This window comes from Neomonachus schauinslandi, chromosome 6, assembly GCF_002201575.2.
Source record: "Neomonachus schauinslandi chromosome 6, ASM220157v2, whole genome shotgun sequence".
Lineage (NCBI taxonomy): Eukaryota > Metazoa > Chordata > Mammalia > Carnivora > Phocidae > Neomonachus > Neomonachus schauinslandi.
Window position 1 is genome coordinate 134,758,877 of NC_058408.1, and position 22,782 is coordinate 134,781,658.

The 22,782-nt window shown below is 37.3% G+C and overlaps 1 protein-coding gene across 3 annotated transcripts in view; it reads left to right on the forward strand.

Annotated features, from left to right (window-relative positions):
* ADD3 (adducin 3) overlaps nucleotides 1-22,782 on the forward strand; it is a 124,200-nt gene that overhangs the window by 45,170 nt on the left and 56,248 nt on the right. The window lies entirely within an intron of this gene.

Here is a 22,782-nt window from a genome sequence, read left to right on the forward strand (position 1 = left end):
GTTCTTTAATGATCAATTTATGTATATAAATCCAATAAATATAAATTATATATTATAATATTTATAAAAAGCAGGAAAGTGTGAGAACCAGCAAGGATTTAAAAATTAGTCTTTATCTCCTTTTATACTGGGAATTAAAATTATTTTGAAGATGACAGCCCAGCTTAAGTTGAGGGTCGCCCCCCCCCCCCCCAATCACAACAACAGTAGACATAATTTTTAGAAGTAGAAGAATACTTTAACTTTTGGGAAGAAATGAAGTTTTTTTTTGCAGAGTAATTCTAGGACTTGGAGTAGAGAGTGAGAAATGAACTTCGTAGTTTAGAATGTTAATTTGCTTTAACCAGGAGTTAACAGAAGGAAATGGAAAATGGACAAAACGGATTTTTTGTCTAGTCAACACTGAATAGATTCACAAAAGTATTGAATGTGAAACCACTGGCATGAATTTAAAATCCAAGATCTTTATCCCCAACTCCTACCAAGTGAAACTTGATGAAGTTACTTGAAGTCTGCCTTCCTCAGAAGTACCCTCACCATGCATCTAGAGCAAATGGAGAACCCTTTCTTTTGATTGGTGGTGTTCAGCCTTCAAGAGAACTGTTTGGACAGTGGCTGTCCTAGTGGGAAGATGGAATTATAATCAGATTACTTTTGATTCTTTTCAGACCCACGTCTTTATTAGAAGGTTGTTTGGATTCCTGTAGTCAGTGGTATAAGGAAACACTAGGTTATTAACAGTTTCCAGTGATTTCCTCAACAGTTCCTTTTGTTGTAAAATCTTTTGATGCCTTTGTGGATAAGAGGTGGGTGAAGTTAGTGACAGTTGACACAGACTCTTAAGAAATCTGTGATACTCCTATATTCTTCCCTCACACCCCCTGTTCTCCCCTTCCCTACCCCATTCCATTTATACTTTTTAAATTGGATATTATGTGACAACCAACTTTTCTCTGTATTGAATATATTACATTGTTGCTATGTATCAAATATAACTGCCAGTAATTTTCCCTAATAGTTGCTCTGGAAAATTCTCATTTCCTTTGAAAAGATGAAGGAAAGCATTTTTACTTAACGGAGAGGTGTTTGTTTTTCACACTAAATCTCTTATTGTATTCATAGATTAGAGACTGATGTCTTAAACTTGGAAGGTAGTCTTTGTAAATTTTGTTGAACTGTATACATAAACATTACATGTTAAAAGACATTAAAGGTATCGTTAACAAGCAATACACTATAATGAATGGTTCTACTTTCTTAGAAGTGGGGATTTTGTATTTTCTGTTTGTGTATGATGTTACTTTTACGTTGTTTTTTAATCATGGACAATATATACTTTTATCAAGTATATTCTTGGGATATACTGATGGGACATGCTTAAAGCATTTAGAATACTCATGTAGAAGAGAAAAGTGGTGTACTAAAAACTCAGTATGGTGGATATTACAACATATGGTATAAATATTGAGAAATACTTGTGATTCATCTGTGAGATGAAAACAGCCAGGAAGGAAGGGATCCGTGACATACCTGTGCTGGTCCAGAATGGGAATTCTTTAGAATTTTGTACATAAACTTTTAATTTCTAATGATATATTTAAATTCAGGGAATGCCCTTATGTGGGGGAAAATTGAGTTCCATTTTGCTTTTACTAGTTGATTTAAATTGCTTTTTAAATAAACATACAGAAATATGGAATTTGGGGCGCCTAGGTGGCTCAGTCGTTAAGCGTCTGCCTTTGGCTCAGGTCATGATCCCAGGGTTCTGGGATCGAGCTCCACATTGGGCTCCCTGCTCTGCAGGAAGTCTGCTTCTCCCTCTCCCACTCCCCCTGCTTGTGTTTCCTCTCTCGCTGTGTCTCTCTATCAAATAAATAAATAAAATCTTTAAAAAATATATGGAATTTAAAAGGACTATATTTTGTTCTATGAAGGACTTTAATTTTTGTTAGTTTTTTGGCTTATGTTCCTTAATAATACTTACCTTTGATTTAGGGCATTTCCTAATGCCTGCCTGTATTCTTCCCACTGAGAACCAAAACATCTTGATTTGGGATTATTTGATTCTTCCCAAACATATACTTGAGTATTGGTGCCTAACCCATTCTTGCTAATTTCAATCCTCGTGTGACTTTTTGACCCCAAGATTTAAAAAGTAATAAAATAAGCAGAATATTTTAAACAATTAAAATCTTATGCTCTGATTATTATATTATGGAAGCACCCCTGTGTGCTTCATGTGTGTCCACATATCTCAGGATAACTATTCTGTCCCGACTTTGTGTAGCCTAGATACGCAAGCTGGAGGCAGAAACGGCATGCTTGATAGCCCCCTCTGCAGAGATTATATTTCGACTAAGGTGAGGTACTATTGTGGATAGCAAGTACATCTCCCCTTTCCACAGAGTAAACTGTCCTGTACCCCCAGTGAACCTTCTGATTTGGTTGGTACGATAGGGAGAAGATAGAGGAATATATTTCTAGGGATTCTTTATTTTTATTTTACATTCCTTCAAAGGCCCAAAGTTGAGAACCAGTGCTCTAATTCATTAGTACTCGATATACTGTTTTTTGGAGTCATCTAGGAAACTTGAAAAATACTCATATCTGAGTCTTACTCCAAGATCCTATTTTAAAGGGAATGGGGTGTAGCTTGGATATTGGAAAAATTTTTTAAAGCTCCTCATGTGATTCTATTTGCTGTAAAAACTGTAAAGTTTGAAATCCACTGCCCTGTCTGTAAAGCGAAAGTAGGCAAAGGGATTTTTAAAACTTATCCTTCACAGTTGTGAATAATGTAAGCTCCTTGAGGACAGGAAATTTGTTTTCCACTGTGTACCTAGCATGAAATGGTGTCTAGCACTTAGTAGGCACTGCAAGAATACTTTCTGTAGAATGAAGAAGTATGCTTAAGAATCAGGGTATTTTAGGGGCGCCTGGGTGGCTCAGTCGTTAAGCGTCTGCCTTTGGCTCAGGTCTTAATCCCAGGGTCCTGGGATGGAGCCCCGCATCGGGCTCCCTGCTCAGCGGGAAGCCTGCTTCTCCCTCCCCCACTCCCCCTGCTTGTGTTCCTGCTCTCACTGTGTCTCTCTCTGTCAAATAAAAAAAAAAAAAAAAAAATCAGTGTATTTTAAAGAACGAACCATTCAAGCCTTAATTCTTTGAAATAATCTGAATTATATGAACTAGTGGTAAGTTAGTGATGAAACAGATTAGATTCTTTTTGTGTGCATGTGGAAGAAAAGCTGAAACTAGGTATTTATTAAAATAGCGATAAGAATCCCTGCATGAAGTGCAAATATGTTTTTGTTATTCCCCTTAAGTGTATTTGCACTTGAGCTAACCCTCTGGGACAAAGTGATTATCCCACTGAGGCTAACTCCTACCATGTAATGTTTCCTTGATATAGTTATTTTATCCTTTATCTCTTGAAAAAGATTTTTTCTTCTTGTTGTCTACATGTGTTTTGCTTTTCCCGTGTGTGTGTGTGTGTATTTAAATGCAGTAGTGTCTCCTTCCTTCAGGAAACACCTTTTTTTCTGTGTGATGATATAGTTTTTGTCATTTCCACTTTAATGTGAACTAAGAAGTCCTCCTTTTCCTGTGAAAAGGAAATTTCCCAGCTGTTCATAAATTGTGGAGCCTGCTGTGGGAGAGGAGAAGATCTCAGAAAGAGTTCCTTTTCTCTATTCCATGTATTCTTTTATTGCTTTTTCTGTACAGCTTTTCTTTTCATTTCTAATATATACCATCTAATTGACAAGATGGTGACTTTCTGGTGACTTTCCAGGATGGTTTGAGGGTTAGCTCTGTTTTTGTATAGTCAGACCCATGGTGATAGTACTTTGTGAGAACTGTGGCAACACTGCTTTGCTCTCCTCCAGTTGATTGAAAAGATAAGCTGGGAAAATCAAAAGATTGAAAGGGGTATTATTTTGGAAGTGACTTTACAGTGTTTTCTTGTTTAAAATGCTCACCACTTCCTCTCTTCTGTAAACACACCCATTTGAGCATATCATAGTTTCCTTTGTCTTGAGCCTCTCTTATATGTATGTAGAACTACCATTTTGAATATGACCTCCTGTTGATTTAATGGGAGCACCTCTAGTAAACATCTGAAGTATCCAGCTAACTGACTTAAAGTGGAGCTGTAGGAAAGATTTGCCATGCTATTAAAATTATTGTTGGTCCCAAATATACTGCTGCTTTTGCTCATGTGGCGTCTAATGCCTAGAACATTCTCTTAACTGCTTCTTTGCTTGGCTTTTGTCTTTTTAAATTATAATTTATAAATCACATGTTAGCTCCATTATGAAATTCTTCTTTTCCACCTCTGTTGCCTTGGGTGTGGGTAAGGTGCCTGATGTTTGAGTTTACATAGTATCCTGCAAAGGATAGAAAAGGAAATTCTGGGTTTTTTAAGTTATATTTTGGTGCCATAGAAACAACTTTCAGAAATGGGAGACTAAGGATCATACATAGAAATACAAACTTCTTAAGAGCCAAGGCAGGTTTTGTCATTTTTGTTACAACCTGTTTCTTCAGAAGAGTACAGCCAACACAGGTTTTTTATTTGGGGACATCATGATTAAAGGTTATTCTGTGGACTCTCAAAATACTTGTCATCCATATGTTTACTGACACTTCATCAAGGCTGTTTGAATGCGTGTATTACACAGGCCTGGTCAAAGGGTGAGTAGGTGCTGGAAATGAGAAGTGAAGGGAATAGAATTGGGGCTTGGGAACATTTATATTTTTTTAGATTGCTACTTCCTGTTCAGCTAAGGAGAGTCCTGTAATTTTTCTTTTAGTTAAGGAGATAGTCTGTAAGCTTGACAGATGACATATCACAGCTGTATCCTGTACTTCGTGTGAAAATGCATTTGCTTTCTCTCCTGTTCATTTTATTTTTCTAATTTCCTAATATATTAAAGTTTATTCTAGTGTTTCATGGAGGAAGAGATTGGACATGTGCCCAGATAAGAATGTGAACAATGGTTAAATACTAGGTTATAGTCAGAGAGTGAATTAAATATGGGTATGTGTGCTGCAAAAACTGAATGACAAGGAGAAACCCCCTCTGAATAAATTTTTAAAAGAAGGTCCCAAGAGCATTTGAATGTTTTAGACTAGTGCTGTAATTGAAGTAGTTTTTTTTTTCTTTTTATAAACCACACAATTTCTTTACGAAGAATTAAATACTTTCTCTGTATTCTAACCATTCCACTATTTTATTCTCAAAGTTTTAGAACAACCTCAGGATGTTATTTCTTTTATCTAACCATCCTAAACATCTTTGATTGCCACTGGAACAATATTACCCAGAGCTTCCTTGAAATTTTATACTCTAATGTCTGTTTAAGTTTAGTACACTGGTAGGTTATGTACATTAGCACAACTTCATTTTTGACATTGGTCAGATAGGTTCGAAATGTTTTATGACATCTCTGTTGAGGTGGAATGTTTCATTGATGATACAAAGGAGTGAGGACATGTTCTGTAGGAGAGAGGGTTCCAATTTGAGCATTTTCTCCTAGGCAGCAAGTACCGACCTGAAGTCAGGAGATAAGTGCTTTGTGTGACCTTAGGCACCTCTGAAATCTCACAAGTACAAAGAGAGAATTGGACGAGATGACCTTTAAGGTCTTTTCAGCTATTTTTGCTATTCATACAGCCTGAGCTCTGCTAGCACAAAATGCAGTTGTATCTCTCCTATTAGTGTCTGTTACTCTCAAAGACTCACTATATAATATGAAAGATAAAAAGAAGAATGAAGCCAAGGGCACCTGGGTGACTCAGCCGGTTGGGTGTCTGACTCTTGGTTTCCGCTTGGGTTATGATCTCAGGCTCCTGAGATCCAGCCCCGAATTGGGCTCCTTGCTCAGTGCAGAGTCTGCTTGAGATTCCCCCCCCACACACACACCAGTTGCACAGTCTCTCTCTAAAATAAATAAATAAATCTTTAAAAAAGATGAAGCCATAGTGTTCCAGCTGGTGGGGCTCATCAAGCAAAGCCACATACTACAGCCAAGGTAGACGCAGGTAACGTTGATGGCTTCCTGACAGTGTAGATAGTGGACAGGGGCTTATGGGTTGTTATTCAGTGACACTCACTTTTATTGGTGTAGTACAGTCTAGAAAAGGATTGTATTTTTTTTCTCTTACTGCTGGTTGGTCTTGGAGAGGTCTAAGTGAGGGGACTGACTAGAGTCAAGCCTTTGGGAACTTAAAATGAGAGCATCTTCAAAGCAGTACTTTTGTAAGGAAGGAAGCAAATTGGTACTGTATTTCAGAGTCTGTCTATAGGGCACGTAAAAACAATACATAGGTGGAATACAAGTGCTTGTAGAGGAAAAAGAAATATCCATTTGCTTGAAGACCTTCCATAACAAATAGACTGGTTAATGAAGGATTAACTATTTGCTTTTTCTTTCGTGTTAACTGTGATTAGGTAGTATAATCATCCATGTAAATTTCTATTCCGCGATACTTTTCTTCAATTAGACTCATCATAAAATGTTAGCATTGTATGAAGAAGATATCCGATTTTGACATCCGATTCAATCCTCTCATTTGTAGTTGAGGAAACTGAGGCCCAGAAAGACTGAATAACTTGGCCAAAATCATGCTGTGAGTTAGAATCAGAGTTAGAACTGGAACTAGAACCCAGTTCTCCTTGTTCTTAGATTTTTTATTATTGAGAATACATATCTATTCTTTATATATTTGAAAGTATGAAGTGTGCCACAAAAATTTTCAAAATAGTAAGCAATTTTAGTAAGTTAGTGAATGAGACTAAATCTTCCACTTTTTTTCTGGGAATCCTCCCCCTGAGCCTTTGTTCTTCAATAACATCAGAAAGTAGCGTTCTGCCAACAGATAAATTTTCATGTCACATTCTCTATCAGATTCTTGGACCATGAGATAAAACAGTGTTAAGCAAAAATAAGATAACATGAAGGTAATGTTCTGTGCAGTAAGAATCAGAAAATTCTCTTATGATAGGGCAAGAGTGTAACACTGAAATGTGTTGGTTTTATTTTATTTTATTTTATTTTATTTTATTTGAGAGAGAGAGGGAGAGAGAGAGCCCAAGCAGGGGAAGTGGGAGAAGCAGGCTCCCCGCTGAGCAGAAAGCCTAACATGGGGCTCAATCCCAGGACCCCAGGACCACGACCCGAGTCGAAGGCAGGTGCCCAACTGACTGAGCCACCCAGGTGCCCCATGTGTTGGTTTTAAATAGGAATTTCAGAATCTTAACCCAGCAGAGATGGGTTATACAGGGGGAAATAAAGAATTCCTGATTATTTGTTGTACATTAGTAATTACACAGTTTCTTGCTTTTATTTTACATAATGACTTAATTTTGAACAGTGTCTTAATTTTTTAATCACTCTGAACCCTAATTTATATTTAAATGTATTGGGAATGTTTCTACTTACTGAAAAACGGTAACGCATTCTGAAGATGGGAGAAGCTGTTGAAGAGGTCAGACAATGGAATGTGTTAATACTTAACATTGCTGTTGACCAGTGTTTGAACATTGTGATCATTTCAGCTGTACTGTGCATTTCAGTCTGTTCACTCTGTTAATGTGAAGAAGTGGAGTATGTAGTATACTGATTTGAGACCTAAATTCTGTTTGAGAATCTCTCAATTTATTCCTCCATGGTGAATAGTTAAAATTATATGGATTACTTAATTTGTTCTTGTTTTTATAGGAAATAAGACAATTTCAACATGTGTGAGAGAGCTTGGATTACAACTTAAAGAGTTTAGATTAGGAAAATGCTTTGCTTTTGTAAGAAAGAGGATTTAAGTTTTTCCAGAGAGCTAAACTAGCCAACAGAAAAGATGGCATCAAGTTATAAGTTCTTGGTACAGAAGAAAGGGAAACTTTCCTCTCTCGTAGATTATCTTAATTTTTTTTAGGTAAACCACTAAATATAAGTTTAATAGATCTATGGAAAAGTACACAAATCATAAGCTAGAGTTTGACAGGTGTGTTCATTGTATAATATCACCTAAATGAAGACCTGGAACACCAGCAACCCCCTGGGGTGCCTGCTTTCTTGGGCAGTATCTCCTCCTCGCAAGGGTAGCCATAATCTTGGCACCTCGTAGTTTAGTGTGGCCTGCTTCTGAGTTTATATAAATTGAATCATTCAGTATCTGCTCTTTTGTATCTGGCTTCTCTTGCTCAACATTTTTGTCTGTGAAATTCATCCATGTTGTTGCATCGTAACAATAGTTTATCTCATTACTGTTTGTAATCCTTGATATGAATGTACAATAATCTATCCTTTTTGTGGATGGTCATTCAGATTGTTTCAAGTTTTGGGCTATTAAAAATAATTCTGGGGGCACCTGGGTGGCTCAGTCCGGTAAACGTCTGCCTTCTGCTCAGGCTCAGGTCATGATTTCAGAGTCCTGGATCGAGCCCCAAGCCCCATGTCCCCATGTTGGGCTCCCTGCTCAGTGGGGAGGCTGCTTCACCCTCTCCCGCTGCCCCTGCCCCCCACTCGTGCTCACTCTCTCTCTTTCTCAAATAAAATCTTTTTTAAAAAATATTTTTGCCATGAATATTCTTGTTTTTAGTGTTCTTATATATATATATATATAATTTATTGTTCATATATTTGTGTGTCTGTGTATACACATGCATGCATCTGTTGAGTGTATTCCTGGGAGAGATGTAGCTAGATTACAGGGTATGTGTGTGTCCAACTTTTGTAGATAATGCCAAAAAATTTTCCAAAATACTTGACTAATTGGCATAAGGATTTGTACTGTTTGAGTTCCAGATGCTCCACATCCTTGCCAGTACTTGGTATTAACAATTTTTTTGTTTGTTTTCATTTTAACCATACTGATAGGTAGATAGCATATTTCCTTGTGGTTTTAATTTGTATTTCCCTGATGACTAATGATGACAGGCATTTCATTCATTGGTCATTTGGACATTCTCTTTTGGGAAGTACCTGTTAAAGATCTTTTACTAATAAACAGATTAGGTTGTCTTTTTTTTTTTTCTTTTTTTGGTGATTTTTAAAATATATTCTGGATAATCTTATCAGATTAAAGTTTTATCAGTCTAAAATCAATAGTTCTTTCTCCCCTTCTGAACAATACAAGGATCTTAAAACATTTTAACTATCATTCTCTATTTCCATATTCTGTGATATTATTTATCAGGATTTTAGTTCCACTTTTTTAACCTTCTACATTTGTTATTGCTATTCTTTTATATGGTATTTTAAAAATTATTCACTTGTTTACCATTCTTCTAGTTTTAATTTTTCTGAAATCATCCTCTAAAAGCTTCTCTAATGAGTTTATAGAACTCTTTAGTAAGATAGTTTTTTTGTTTTTTGTTTTTTCTTTTTGTTTCTGTTTTTGTTTTTTTACTTTTGATAGTTCTGTTTGATTTACAGTTCTAGGCTGACTGCTATCTTCTCTCAGCACTATTATTTCTATGTCTTATGACTTTTTTCTTTGAAATCTATTGCAAATGTAATTAAGTCTTTTATAGGTGATTTGTCTCCGAAGTTTCTAGGCATTATTTCCTCATATATGACCTCTCCCCTATTCTGTTTCCTCTTTAGAAACTTTGGTATGTTGGATCTCTTTGCTTTCTCTGTTTCTTAGCCTCTCTTTTACACATTCCATTTCTTTGTCTCTCTGCCATTCTGGGTAGTTTTTTCAAATTTAGATTCCAGTTTATTCTCTCTACGTGGGTCTAGTCTACTCTGTTTAATCCATTCACTATGTTTTTTCGATTATACTGTAGTTTTTCAGCTCCATTGGTCTTCCTTTATAACATCTTGTTTCTCATGCTTCCAATTCTATCTTTAAGGATTTTGAACATTGTAAAAAAAAAAAACAAACTTATTTTATATTCTGTGTCTTAGTATTTTGTGTCTGCAGTTCTTAGGGGGAAGTATCAAATTCTACTCTGTGTTGTTTCTGCTGACTTTTGTTTAATGTGGTTTGTTACTGATGTGCTTTGTAATTTTGAATTTTTAACTTGGGAGAATTTTATCTGTGGAAATCCTTAGGCAGTCTGTTTTGAGAGCACCTTTCTCCAGACAGAATTTATGTTCCCTTTTTGTGGGCTATCAGTGGTGCTACCACCTAAGGCCACTTTGTTATTCTGTTGGCTTAGGATTTTTTGGACCATGTTGGAGAGTATGTGTGTGTGTAATTTTTTTTTTTTTTTTTCAAATACCAAATTCTTTGAAGAGTAGGCCTGTTGTTACAGATTCTCAGGGGAGACTTGTTCTTTTCCCACTCAGCATTCTGGAAAAGACAGATTAAGATGTTTTGGTTTTTTGTTGTTGTTGTTGTTTTTGGTCTGTGTGCTTTTTAATTCCTTCTGTTGGTGGATAGATTTTTTTGGTCTACCTTTTAACTGAGGGTATTACCCTCTAGGATTCTGGATTTATTGTATGTGTATGGTGGGGGTCTATAACAACTCCCTACCTTGTAGAAAGAACTCTCCACCCCCGTTATGACTTGAGGAAAACCTGCTTTATTTAATTCAGCAATTTTTTATTCACAACATTGAGCTCATCATCTTCAGAAGACCAAGCAACTTTTATTTTTTACTTCTGATCTTACTCATCCTAATAAATCAACTATGACTATGATTAGGATTCCTTCATAAGTTTTAAGCACTTATAATTTGTTTATATTGTTTTGTGATATAATTTGTCTAGTTATTTTGGAAATAACTGAAATAAGAGTATTTCCATCAGTGTTTTCTAATAATGGTATGATCTCTATAACCGCTTTATATTAAGATTTGCATGTTTAGATTCCTCTTTTGAGTCCTAGCTACAAATCTTTGTTTTTTTTTTTTTTTTTTTTTTTTTTAAAGATTTTATTTATTTATTTGAGAGAGAAAGAATGAGACAGAGAGAGAGCATGAGAGGGGGGAGGGTCAGAGGGAGAAGCAGACTCCCCGCCGAGCAGGGAGCCTGATGTGGGACTCGATCCCGGAACTCCAGGATCATGACCTGAGCCGAAGGCAGTCGCTTAACCAACTGAGCCACCCAGGTGCCCCAAATCTTTGTTTTTAAACCAATGATCCAAAATGCTAGACCTGTGGCTGGTTGCTCTGTTCTCACTATACTAAAAACATTGTCTAGATGCACTGATTGTTTACTGGTTTATGTACATCTTGACTTTTGTGTCATAGCAAAGGCAAACACTTGTTGAATGCACAATGTCCTTCTTCCAGTTCCTGTAGGAAGGTATTAACTAATGCTTATAGGAATGAACAGATTTGATTAATGTAGTAAATCATCTGCAAAAAGCTTGAAATATATTTGAAATATCTTTTTTTTTTTTTAGCTTCCATTTCTGGGGGTGTAGCAAAGGCAAAAACTGTTTAAACTTGAAATTGAAGAAAGTAATTTGCTTCTGGCAGAAGGCCTTTCCAAATTCCTTTCTGTAGTTTCCAGGCACATGATTGAAAAATATAGTAGTAAATGTATATTATCGTATTGCTTCCAGTTTTTTTTTAAACTTAAAAGTAACTCCAGAGGTACTCGTTTGGGTCTTCTTTCTTCCCTCTCCCTCCTTTTTATTTAAAACACCATATCATTTATTATATTGGGCCAGCAGGAATCAGTTTAAAGGGGTTGAGAGCTGTTTTAGATTAATGACTTGGCAACTTGGAAATAGCCCACAGGAGTCACAGTCCTGCTTATCTTGGAGTGAGTTTTAAAAACTCAGCCATTAAGAATTGTTTCCATAAGCTGCCACATTGAGAGTTGGAGTGAAGAAAAACCTTACACTGCCTCACATACCCCAACATTCTTGTCAGTGTGCTTTATGGGGATCTTGTTGTTTGAACGATGGCATAGTCCACAGGATAAAAAGCTTTGTCATGACAATCAATAAATAATGCAGCTCTGGGTTTACATAGACTTATATTGCTTTTCGTCAAAGTTCTCAGTTTTTCATTTTTATATATTATAAGGCATTCTCTTTCGTTTAATATTTTTTCAAGTGATAGCCATTTATTACATCCTAGCTTTCTATATTGGAAAAACACTCCTTTTTCTTTTTCTCATTTGTAGGATTGCACAGCAGCCTTTCAGTTAAAGAAAATAAAAATTGTCCACTTGTTCTCAGTGTTCCACCCCCTTGAAATAAGCCACAAAGCTCCCTGTGGGTATGCCCAGCCTCATGCTGCTGCCACAGTTACTTGATCCTCCTTCTCTCTCTTGTCACTCTTGGCCCCTTTAGGATGTCTCTTCATGCGCTTTCTTAGCTCTTCCTCCGCCCTCTTCCACCCAGTTTTTGTACTGTTCTAGTCACCTCTGTTCTCAAAGACTCAGGAGCAGTTCTCATGAGGCTTTTGGTTGTTGTTGTTTTTTCTTTTCTCTAACTATTCTGAGAAAGTTAACTTACTACACTGTCCAAAGGTATGTGTTTCACTGAGGAATTCCTACTCCAGGATCAAACCTTTCAGTCTGAACATTTTGTAACAGTTTTTTTTTTTTCTTTCTTTGTCAGAGCTTAGGTATTATAGGTGTGAATTCATGAATATAAAGTACACATGGCTCTTGCATCCCAGTATAATGTGTTAAACACAGGGGAGATTACTATCTGAAAGAACCTGGCAAAGAATCTTTAAAGAATTCACATAATATAAATAATCCTACCTTAATTTCTCCGTTTTAGATAATTTTCACTTAGGTTGTCACGTAGTGTGTGCTGTAAATAATGATCTTCATATTGTTCTTCATAAAAATGGAAGATTTGTTATTTATGTGTACTTTCATGTGGAAACCTATCTTAAACTTTAACCTTATGACATTTTCACATCGGTAGTAACCTGATCAAAATGGGTGATCTGTTCTCAGCAATTTAATGTGGCATCCCTTTTACTTTTGTCAGATTAGCCCACAAAAGAACCTTTCTCATATGTATCAACATCTTTCTGAGCCTTGAACTTGAAAATTTAGGCGACTTACAAACACAATACTTGTGATTAGTTGTGTTTTTCTTTTTTCTTCCCAGCCCCTCCCATTAAATCTACCGTCCTTGTACTTGATACTTTTAAGGATTTGAGCCCATAGAGTATGGTGTACCTGTTCCAGGTTGACCATGTCTTTGTACTGACTTTGGTATTAACCTAGAACATTCTTATTCCTCCTTCCATGAGGATATGGTGGCAGATCACAGTATGACTGGCTTCAAGATAATTGGTCTTAATTATTTCTAAGTCATTGGTTAGTGCAGCTTAAGAACAAACATTGTTCCAAGAAAGGATACAAATGGCTTTTGAGATTCTTTTCTTAGCGCACAAGTCAGAAGATTAGCAAAAGCTCATGACACAAAACTATATGGTTTGCTAGTAGATTGTAGGGTTCCTATAGTTTAAATTATACAAACCACTGTAAGTTGTTAAATAGTGACAATTTTTATATCCCTTTTGTATTAGTTGCCATTAGTGATACTTTTATTTAAAGTAAAGCCAGGTGGGGTGCCTGGGTGGTTCACTTGGTTAAGCGTTCGAACCCTTGATTTCAGCTCAGGTAATGATCTCAGGGTCATGAGATAGAGCCGTGTGTTGGGCTTCATGTTGGACGTGGAGCCTACTTAAGATTTTCTCTCTCCTCCCTCTAACGCTCCTACTCTCTCTCTTACTCTAAAAATAAATAAAATTTAAAAAATAAAGCTACATGTTAAAATACAAGTTTATTAAGAAGCATATTGTCTTTTCATATCTTTCTGCCAGAGTTGTACATCATCCCCCCCCACCAAACCTTTTAAGACCAAGCTCAAGTATAACTCCTAGGAACCTTTCAAATTGGCTCTTTTCTCTGAGTTCATAATATGTCTATTATAATATGATAACACAGTGGGCTAATATAATTGCTTAAGAAGCTGTCTCTCCCTTCTTCTCCCCCCAGCCCACTAAGTTGCTAGTGTTTTAGGATCAGAGATAATGTCTCATTCATTTCTTACATTCTCCACCATATTACATCCTCAACTGTAGAACATGATAGGTGTTGAATGAATTATTGTTAAAAGAATAAATGAATTCAACCAGAAGTAGAAAGATTTATTGATTAATTGACTTACCAACTTTGAATTTAAAGGTAAATTTTTAAAATCTAAAATCAGAGTAGATTAAAATCAGTGCAGCTATAGATTTGGCACAGAACAAGTTGATATTCTCCAATTAGCGTAATACTTGGGGGCAGAAAGTATGATGCACTAAACTGAAAGTGTTTCTAAAATGATAAGAGATGTGTTTATAGGCCAGTTTTTGTGTTCATTTTTGTTTTTTTTTTTAAAGATTTTATTTATTTGAGAGCAGGAGAGAGAGCACAAGCAGGTGGAGGGGCAGGGGCAGAGGGAGAGGGAGAAGCAGACTCCCTGCGGAGCAGGGAGCTTGACTCAGAGCTCAATGCCAGGAAGGCGAGATCATGACCTGATAAGGCAGACACCCAACTGACTGAGCCACCCAGGCGCCGCTCGTTTTTGTTTTAATTGAACCTCCTATCATACTACCAGTTTGCCTAAGGAAATAGAAAGGTAGGAAATCTACCAACTATCTACAGATACTTTCACTGAGGGCAGGTGGAACTGGAGGGATTGAAGAATGGGAGTGAAAAGGAGGAGAACATTTCTAAACCTGTCTCGTGCCCTGATTTTTATGGTAGCATTTGGGGGATTTGGAACTTTTTGTTTTAGAGGATAGGATGTATTCTTGTAATGAATAGGGAACATGTGTTCCAGAGCTTGATCTGAGAGAAGATCGTTAGTCCTTTAAGTCATGTGATTTGTCAGCTTGCCCACCTACCTACCTTATAGCAGTGTTTGAGGCTAAGTACCTGAAGACTTTTTTTTTGGATGAGAATACTTAAATTTCTGAAGATTAAAAAAGAAGGCTTTTTTTAATTGGGTAAATTATTTGAAATGTGAAACATTTTTTCAACTAAAGGGATTTTTTTTCTCATGTTTAGAAAAAGCAACAATTAAAAAATGTCTGCCCTGGTCCCCCACACCCTTGGATGGAACCAATCAAAACAACAGTAATATTTTTAACAAAAAATTGCAGAAGCACCTGGGTGACTCAGTTGGTTAAGCGTCCAACTCTTGATTTCAGCTCGGTCATGATCTTGGGGTTGTGAAATTGAGCCTTGCATCAGGCTCTGTGCTCAGTGCAGAGTTGACTTGAGATTCTCTCTGTCCCTCTGTCCCTCCCTCTGCTCATGCCGTGCTCACTCACTCCCTCTCTCTCAATAAATAATTAAATCTTAAAAAAAAAAAAGAAATTGCATGTGTCATGAATGTCTAGGTCATGTGGCCATAGTGCATTTACACTTACTTGTTTTCTGTTCCTTTTTTTTTTTGGACTTTTCCCCAAAGCAGAAATTATTTGTGAATGCAGGTTTTTTAATAGCACATAAACATTTACTCTTCACTTTTTAATGTTTTGGTTTTTTTTTTTCCCATGTAGTCTTTATCTTCCTCTAAGAGGTGGTTAATAAAATGCATTGTTTTTGGAAGTATTTTTTTTTTTTAAAGATTTTTATTTATTTATTTGAGAGAGAGCACAGAGAGAGGGCCAGAGGGAGAAGCAGACTCCCTGCCGAGCAGGGAGCCCGATGCGGGACTCGATCCAGGGACTCCAGGATCATGACCTGAGCCGAAGGCAGTCGCTTAACCAACTGAGCCACCCAGGCGCCCTGTTTTTGGAAGTATTATGCCCTGGGAGAGTCAAAGCCATATACTGTTTTTCCACTTCAAGTTTGGCAACTTTCAGATACAATACAAACTCACCAGTTTGGTTAATTTTTATCTTAAATGGGGATCATGTCCAATCTTTAGACCTAATGATTTACTGAACTTCTCCGTCAGCTTTATTAGGCTTAACTTGCCAATCATTGTAGATTATGTTGTATACATTTTTTTATCCAGCAAAAAACCTAATTTTGAACATTAACCATATTTCACTTATTCCCAACCTTGCCTTTTCTGTAACTGCTTCATCTTTAAATCCTGGATTACCTCTTTTAACAAATAACCATCTATCAGATATTAAATAGGCAAAGGATATTATTCATTTACCATCCATATTTTTTGAACTTACCCTATGCTAGGTGCTTAGGGGCCCTGCCTGCCAGTTGCTCACAGCACGTATGAGAGCTCTACCAGCAAACAGAAAATTGTGAGTCGATGTAATGAGTGCTATGTTGGAGGTAAGCTAGAGGGCTGTGGCACTTGAAGCTTTGAACTTCAACGTGAAGGCTTTCCTTCACAAATCCATCTTTGCAAGGGAAGCAAAACCAGTGTTTTCCTAAATGGGAAATTACGGAATATAGCCAGATGCCTGCAGACAAGAGTTGAATTTCACCAACTTGGCAAGGCTCTCATTATCTTCTGAAGCATGAACACCATGGTTGGCATTTTTATCAAGGAGTTATCCATGTTGTATTTATTACTTCTGAGAACAGTTGGTTTGGGTTGGGAGTGTCATAAGAGTAAGAGCTATGATTTAGCACTGCTATGGTTCTAGGGCCATTTCTTTTCTTTTCTTTTTTTTTTTTTTTTAAAGATTTTATTTATTTATTTGACAGAGACAGCGAGAGAGGGAACAGAAGCAGCGGGAGTGGGAGAGGGAGAAGCAGGCTTCCTGCGGAGCAGGGAGCCCGATGCGGGGCTCGATCCCAGGACCCTGGGATCATGACCTGAGCCGAAGGCAGACGCTCAACAACTGAGCCACCCAGGCGCCCCTCTAGGGCCATTTCTGACTTAGGTTTCGTAACTCCGGGATGGCAGACTGTTCCATGGAGCTGAATCCTACTACTCTTAATTGTCTCAGCTTTGGTTTTTTTGTTTTTGTTTTGTTTTTCTTGGCCAGGTCTTTTTTCTCCCCTTGAGTTTTGCTCCCTCAGCTGAATTTCTTGTGCTATTTGGTTGTCCCTCCCCTATCTGGGTTCTGTTAATCCCAGAGCCTCCCCACACTCTGTGTAAAATTGGCCTATTATGAAAATCACTCGTAATGAAAAAAATCACTTCTCTATTTTATCTCCATTGCCACGAGTTTTGTGACCTTATATGCTTAACCTCTTGGAGTCTCCGTATTCTCATACATAAAAGGAACCTAGTAGTACTGCCCAGTGGAGCTGTTGTGGGTGGTACACAGGATAGGTATTTAAAGCACATAACAGTTTGAATTATTCCAGTGGCACTTCAACTGCTTAGCAGCAGTTACTTCTCCAAGAACACAAGAGTTTGCACACAGTTGACTTTTAATCTCTTTAATTTCATGCCCTGTGATCATCTCCCTGCCTCCCACTTTTCTAGCACTTTGCTTTCCTTTTTGGTGAGTGTTTGGGCTTAGTGTTTTGGTTTGTTTTTTGTTTGTTTGTTTGTTTGTTTTTTGCTACTTTGATCATAACTGAGTACCCATTATCCAGGCATATCCATTCAGCACTTATGGACAGTTTCCATGTGCTAGGCATTGGAATACAAAGATTCTCCCATTGAAGTAAGGGAAACTAATGGAAGCAGCCATCTGGTATGAATTCTATAATGCTGTTATTTAAAGCATAATGGAAACACAGGATGAAGAAGCTTTAGTTTTGTTCTGAGTAGATTAGGAAAGTAGGCTAGATTTTAACTGGGCCTTGAATTCTCACTTGGTGGTTAAAAGGGAGATCACGCTAGGGAAAGGGAGCTCTTTATACAAAGACTGGTGGAGATATAAGTATTATATGGTGTAAGTAGTCACTACAAAGTCAAAAGTCTATTCTTCCCTCCCCCTACCATTCCAGTTCTGTCAAAGTAGGAAGGCAAAGAGAAAACAAGTAGCATTTTTTTTTCCCAGACGTAAAAAATCGCTTGCCTCTGTAGCGAATAAAGAGTTCTGCTTTATTTGCTATTTTTTCTTTGCGTATGTGAAATGAGAGCAAACATAGGAGTAGCACAAAAGCTTCGAAGCAGTGTGTGATGGGCATATGCTTGAACTCTGCCCAGAACTGTTGATTTTGCTTCCACTTCTTGTGTTTCCTTCTTTGGATCACTTACTGCATGCCAGGCACTTTACAAAGGCTATCTCTTTTAAGCCGTACAACTTTTATGAATTAAGATTTTCCTTGTTTTGGGCGCCTGGGTGGCTCAGTTGGTTAAGTGACTGCCTTCGGCTCAGGTCATGATCCTGGAGTCCTGGGATCGAGTCCCGCATCGGGCTCCCTGCTGAGCAGGGAGTCTGCTTCTCCCTCTGACCCTCCCCCTCTCGTGTTCTCTCTATCTCATTCTCTCTCGCAAATAAATAAATAAAATTAAAAAAAAAAAAAAGATTTTCCTTGTTTTACATAGGACAAAACTAAGACTCAGAGGAGTTTAAAAAACCAAAACCAAGAAACTTTCTTAAGATGTATATAGCCTGTAAGTGGCAGAGTTCTTCCTCTGAGCCAGCATTCTCTCCCAAACTTCTGTTCTCTTCATCCTAAAGCCAAGTGTAGAGCTGCTGCCTAAGAACCTTAGACTAGGCCCAACCAATAAATTACTGACCAGCTGGCTGACTGGTACAGGCAGCCAAACTTTTGAAGTTTTGTTTCCTTCGCCTAAGAAGTGGAGTAATTGGAGCAGATGAGTTTACACTTCCTTTTAACTTTATAATTTCTTCTTAGGCTTCTTCCATCTGTTTCATTCACGCCTGATCACTTTGTGCAGCCAAGTTATGTGACGTAGTGGGGAATGTTCTAACGCATAGGTTGCAAAGGCATGACTACTATTTAGAGTTGTTTAAAATCAACTCTTTTTTTAAGATTTATTTATTTTAGAAAGAGAGAGCGCACGGTGGGGGGGGTTGGTTTGGGGAGGGACAGAGGGAGAGGGAGTGAGAGAATCTCAAGCAGGCTCCCTGCTGATCACGGAACCTATTAACAAGGGCTTAATACCATGACCTGAGCTGAAGTCAAGAGTTGGATACCTAAAATCACTTTAAAATCAAAATAATGATTGCCTCTGAGGAAATGGAAGAGGGCATTGTCTGGGGAGCGGCATGAGGGAACTTTCTGGGGTTGAAGATAATGTTCTGTATTTTGATAGGCGTTTATACAATTATACACTTCTGCATTTCATTGTATATAAATTTTATATCATAAAAAAGGCCATAAGCAAATATTGAACTCTGGGTAATGGTATGCATGCTGAAGTATTGGGGGATGTATATGGATACCTGTCACTTCAAAATGCACTAAAAATAACGTAGATTAATGGTTGTATAGAAGAATGGGTAGATGAGGTGTGTGATAAAATAAGTATAGTACAATGTTAATGGTAAAATCTAATAGGGCTTGTATAGTGCTTACTGTAAAATTCTTTCACATTTGCTGTAAATTTGAAAATCTAAAATAATATAAATATTAAGATATAATTGTCAGGGTGGGGAAATCACTTTTATTTTTTATTTATTTTTTATTTTATTTTATTTTTTTAAAGATTTTATTTATTTATTTGACAGAGAGATAGAGAGCACAAGTAGGCAGAGAAGCAGGCAGAAGGAGAGGGAGAAGCAGGCTCCCCGCAGAGCAGGGAGCCCGATGCGGGACTCGATCCCAGGACCCTGGGATCATGACCTGAGCCGAAGGCAGCCGCTTAACTGACTGAGCCACCCAGGCGCCCCGGGAAATCACTTTTAAAATGAGTCAGCAATTTCCTATCAATAGTCACCTCCTCACTTTTGAAGAGTCTTTTTTAACACCACCTCAGGCTCTAGTTGGATTACCATGAATTTAACCTGATTTAAACAGCTCAGAGAGACCTTTTCATTCCTTAGCCAGTCCTGTAGATGGGGAGGTTCCTTCCCATAGACATTTCAAGTTAGTCTGAATGTTCCACAGAGCTGAAGCTTGCCAAGCAAAGCTCATCTCTGTGGCTCTCTGAGTCACTAATAGTTATGCCATATTTCTAGAATTTAATGTCACCATCAGCCAAAGATTAAACTTTTCTCTCCCTCTCTCACACTAGAAATATCCTCGATCTGGTGACGTTTGTTAAGGGAAAAGCCCTTTTTTTGGTTTTGTGCTTTATTTTCAGTCAACCACAAGTTTGAGATTTGAGGTGCCTTGTGTTTCTTTATTCTTTAACAAATGACCCTTCGTGCTTCCCCAGCGCTTTAGTTGGAGACAACTTCTCATTGTGCTGGTTTGAGTTCTGGCACTTGAGAGCATCTTCATTCTGAAGCTTATGGAATGTCCCTCTTGTATTTGAAACAGAGTGCTTATCTTCTCTTCATTGGTTAAGCCCCAGCCCCTGGTGGTGCCCCAAATGAGTGTCTCATCCAAGTTGTGTTTGAGAATGTATGGGTATGAAGAGTACATGAACTCTTGTGCAGCAGAAGTGAAGGGGAGAGCCCTTAGAACAATGAGTTAAATCATGGGGATACCTAATTTCATAAAAAAAAAAAAAAGGTAAGATAGCTAAAATATGTTTTGAATTATTTTCTTCTAAAAATGTCATCTTTTTTTTCTAACTTTAATAACCATTTGTTACAAGTCACTTTACATACTGAAAGCACAGATTATTTTACAATATTGTGTGTTTGAAAATATAACAAAATGGTATTTAAATGAAACAAATATTTGAAATAAAATTGGAGTTGAAGGGCACAGGGAGGGGGATCAGGACACGTTTTGAGTTGTGCAGGAGCCCGTACTATAATTTTTAGGCCTCTAGCACTCAGTAGACAATGTTTTTATTTAAAATCCACAAAGCTGGTATGGAGAGGGAAGGAGAAATTAATTGCTTCTGAGAGTTACCCTAGAAGATTGGATCAGTAAATTTACATGAATCCCTGAAACAGGCAGGTGTATGTGAGTGCCAAAAAATGTCTGAACTAACCAAGAAAAACTTGCTTTTCTACATCACTGTGGTGAAGGCATTGGTTCCCAACAACTTTCACGTTTATGAGGATTTTTTTTTTTTAAAGGGCCTAATAACTACACATTGGGCAAGCAACTGTGTAGTCCAAAAAGTATTGGCTGGATTTAACATACTGGGGCATGTGGATTCCTAAGAATGTCACACCTTGTCTATGCCAATAAATCAGAGTGTCTATTCCTGATACTAAATCTGATGGCACTGGCAGATTTTCCCCTTTATTGGAAGGACAATAGTCAGAAGGGAGATTGTTTTTTCATGTATTTTGCTCTCTGATTGGGGTGTTTTTATGATTTTTTTTATTTATTTTATTTTTTAGCCATGAAATAATACTGGCAAGTCCCAAGAAAACTAGATCTGGATTTCATTTTGTCTTTTCAACTCTGTGTGATCTTGCGCACATTCCTGACATGTTACAAACAGCTTGTGTCTCTGAATGTGCAGTATCAATTTTCAGTGGTGAAAGCCCCAAAAGGAAACAGACTGATTCTTCCATGCACAAACAGCTGGGCAGTTGTGGATGGAATTAATTGCTGATATATATTGGCTTTGTTTTTCTTCTCTTGTCATTTCCTTTGCAGCTGTGAAAATGAAGTTTGACTTGAAAACAGACATTTCCAGCAGTGCAAATCCAAAAAGTATCAAAATGGGATTCTTCAAATATATCCGACTGCTACCTTTGAGTTCAGTTTGGGGCTGAGATAGAGAGCAGCAAGGGATGGCAGGTGATTCATAATTATATATATGGTTGAAAAATAATTAAAACAGGCACGTGCACTAAGTATTTTTGAATGGGTTGATTTATTTTATGGTAAAAGCGACCTCATAATCCAACAAAAGGCTAGATCAGTCAGCAAGCACCCCCTTTCTAGGATCCTGGAAGAAGTTGTTATAGGCCACCTCTGAAAATATGGGGGGCGGGGGGGGAAGAAGAGGAAAATACCAAAATGTTCAGTACTGCAGACTGATTTATTGTTCCAGTGTGAGGAAGTAGCAGTTGGCGCAGAGGGTAATGTGACAACATGTATCATTAAAAATAATATTTTCCTGGTCTTCTCCAAAAGCCTTTTCTTTGTTCTAAATTCAATGTAAATGATTATATAGCTTATTTTTTTTTTACCTGTGTGGGTATTTTACTAAAAAAACCGTATTTTTTATTCCATGAGTTATAGGAGTTCAGTTAAAAGTAACTGTTCGTTGTGCGTCTGAATGTGCATATACAGGAAGTAGTATTGATTAAAGTCACTTTGAACAATAACCAGATGTTTGGTGACAGTTTCAATAACTGATTAGACACTAAGCTTTTTAGGCAGTATGTATACATCTTACAGAATATCTTATTTGTAAATCAGAAAAAACTGAAAATCAGAACTCTATGAAACTATTTGAAAAAGCAGGTGCCTATAAAATTTTTTAAAGTCTGGTATGTATATTAGTGATTTCCATCAAAATAATCCTCCCTTGTATGTATTTTAATATTCTACCTAAAACAAGTTTATAAATCAAATCCTTTTTTTTTTAAGGCAACCCTTGCTAGTTAGTTGATAAGAAAATGCTTTTATTGTTTCTACATTACCAGGAGAACTAGAGCATTGATAGAGAAGGATAAGTAATGCTTATGTTCATTATTGGATCCCCTATTTTGGCCAAATAGGCCAAAAGGTTAAGTTCTAGAGTGAGCAATGTTGCCAACACCTTGAGATATGCAGAAGCTGCTGTTGCTAAACTTAGAAGTTGGCATGGTTGGACTTCCTTTATAGTAGTCCGCTTCCACCTTACATTCTGCTGGTTGAGCTGCGTGATCTACCTTGCATTTTATCTTTACTTTCTTCACAAAAAAAGGAATGAGTCCATATTTTATTTCAC